Consider the following 3,289-nt stretch of genomic DNA (forward strand, 5'->3'; position numbering starts at 1 on the left):
CCCAACTCCCCCCGCTCTTACAACTCTGACTAATTCTCATTGAACTTATTTAAGATAAGACTAAATTCTCTTATTTCGTTTTGCATTATTTGTATCTATGTGATTGTGTATTAATCTTTAGAACTGTATGTAATAAATTAGGACATTATTAATTTTGGTGTATTGCTTTCTAAGTGTTGTGGTGATGAAGACAATGTTTGTTTCTCTTCAGATATTTTGTCCTATTTAGGTTTATTTTTTACTGAGAAAACTTTTGTCAATTTATAAATAAATTATATTTATCATAAAAGTTGTCTTATCTAAGCACAGTTGTATTTAAAATAAAATGACAAATAGAATATTTTGTATTTGAATCGATCTGGAATCTAAAATTTTGAAAAAATTACGCCCTCATAGGTATAAACAGTTCTAAGATTATTTAAGTCATTTTAATAGAAAAAGAGCTTATCAGCACTTCTTTATCAAATACTGCAGCAGCTTATTATCAATTTCAGCACTTGTATCCAAACACATAGCTGCTTATTTATTAAATCAGTTAGCACTTAAAAGTGCTTTTCAGCACCTAATGCTTATCAGCTACTTCAAATCAGCTAATCCAAACGGGCTCAAAGCATTGGGTTTATGAGAAATCCTAAATTCTAAGAAATACATTCCAGAGAGACCGATCAACATTGGAGCACTGAAGAAAAATTACCTAGACCTTCTGAAATCAATCTGAGAGGTGCAATAATGGGGACCTATCTTGAAGGGCCACGACAAGGCCAGCCTTACTATTGTTAGAGAGTTGTATGCCAATTGGCGTCATTCGCGGGGCCGCATTGTGAGAGTACGAGGGGTGGATATCAATGTCTCAGTTGAGGCTCTGAAAGGGTTCTTAGGGGTGCTACACACACCAACGGACATGTATGAATATATATGTAAAAATCCTGATTACTCACATGTTCAGTATGTCCTATTCCCTACCGGGAAAGATACAAATTGGGAGCATGGAAGTGTAGAGTACCATTCCTTGGCCAAGGAGTTCATGAGCGTATTAGCACGTGTGGTGCTGAATTTTATATGCAATTGCCTGATGCCGTGCCAACACAATACTCATGTCCCTTGATACTGAGCACTAGTGTTGTATTCTTTACTGGAGAGGATCCCGCTCAACTTAGGAGCCATCATGCATGACCAAATACAGCGTAGAAGGATGAATTACAAGTGGAGGTTGTTCTATGCAAACACCTTATCGACTTACTTGACGGAGATGGGTGTGCTATTGGACAAGGAGAATGATGACAACAAGGCTAAAACTCTAGGACCATATGATGTTATTGTTGTACTGGAGCCAAACAAGGGGAGAACTTCTAAATTCACTATTCCGCAGTTATTTGAGCAGATGAGAGCTGAAATACAAGAGATCATGGCTGAGTTGATCGCTAGTCGTGTGAAGTTGAGTGCCACTAGAGGTGAGTTGATTCAAACTCGTGCAGATCTAAGCCGAGTCCAGACTGAGCAGGCTACGATGATGAGGGAGGTGTCATTGCTCCTCCGTACTTTGGTCCAACATACAAATATAGATATTTCACAATTGCTTGCACCATCCACTGCTGGACCATCCACTTCTGCTACTCCTATAGTCTCGGGGTCCATCCACCATATCCATTGAGATCACCATGCCACATGCTACAGACTCGGCTCCACCTGGAGATGATAGGACTGTGACCGAGCCCCCTATTTGTAAGGATGCTATTACTGTGCCATAGGCGGCCATGATAGATGTCTTGAATGCTTCAAGTACTCACTCGGTTGTTGCTACTACTTCCATCCCGGATATTACTACTAGTGCAGGCCTAGCTCCCCAGACCACTGCATCTGATGCTCCTCCACAAACCACGGAGGAGCCCTCAACACCGATGTGAGAGAGTTTCTTATCACCCTACTCTACTTTATTTGTATGCATTGGGGACAATGCACGGTTTCTAAGGTGGGGGTGGGGGTTATTCATTTTTTGTCGATGAATGTACTTAACTATTACAATCTTTGTTGCTTTTGATACTTTTGGGGCTATAATATTCACTAAACTAATGGCCTGTAATAGTTAGTAAATTCATCTATGAGTAGTAACTCCCAGTCTCTGGTTGTTTCTATTTGTAATGAGTAGTCGTATAATAGTTGGTAGTTTCAACTCGAATAAAAAAATCAGAAAGTAGTGGACTTTTCCCGACGACAGACCACCTGGACAATTCTCTCGAGCGATTAAGGTCCTTATAAAAATACAAAATAATTTTCATTTGATTCTTGGAATTAGTGTTAGTATTAGGAAATTGGCAGAAAAATAAAGAAATAGCACAAAAATATATTATTTGTCTTATTTGCTTTAAGTAGTTAGCTTAAGTTTAATCTATTAGGCAATATTCCCCTTTGGTTTTTCTTTGGCCATCGATTTTTTTAAGGGATGAATTTTTGAACCGGGTATTACTTTTATTTTTATTTATAGGGTAGTGTAGGATATAAAGACTCGGACTGAATTCGACATATTTATTTACTTGTTTGATACCGACAAAGTTAGATTTGGGCATGTTGAAAATAACTTTCTCCATAAGTTTTTGAAAACTATTTGTGCCTGTAAAAGTAGAATAGCTTGTTTGTGACGCTTATGCTCATTTTCTTGACTCTTGTGCTAATTGTTGTGCCTTGTGTATCAAAATTGTGGCTTAACTCTGTACTTAATTGAGAGCTGGAATAGCCATCCTAATTGAATCATGTGCTATTGTGTGGTGAGTTTTTGTGTAGTTCTATGTAGTACATTTGTGTCTAGAACTTGCCCTGCATATGAGTCGAAGCAAAATCCTAGGTTTTGCTCGGTTTGAAATATGATTTGGAATTTTAATGCTACTTCAAATAAAATCATCCCTAGTTAGCCATGTTGAGCCTGTAAACCTTTTGTTTGACACCCACATTACAAGCCCATACCCTTTATTTTATTCCTAATCGATATTATTTTGATCATTTTACCTCTTAAAGCACTTAACTTGTAAAATAAGCGCTAGAAGAAGTAAGGAGGAAACTTGAGTGGCTTTTAAGAGGAATCAATGAAAGGAAGAAAAATGCACTTGTTTGTAAGAAATACACCACTAGCAGAAATCGTAGATTTCTTTTTTAGCAAAAGCATGAATAAATCGTGTCCTTGCTAGTGAGTGTGAATCAAAGTAGTGCTTAAAGAAAAGGGAAGGTTTTGGGGGTGATGTTTGAAGTTGGGTTGAAGAGAGTTGCGTTTAAAGTGATAACTTGACGTGTTACAATG

The sequence above is a fragment of the Nicotiana attenuata genome, chromosome 9 (assembly GCF_001879085.1).
Source record: "Nicotiana attenuata strain UT chromosome 9, NIATTr2, whole genome shotgun sequence".
NCBI classification, from domain to species: domain Eukaryota; kingdom Viridiplantae; phylum Streptophyta; class Magnoliopsida; order Solanales; family Solanaceae; genus Nicotiana; species Nicotiana attenuata.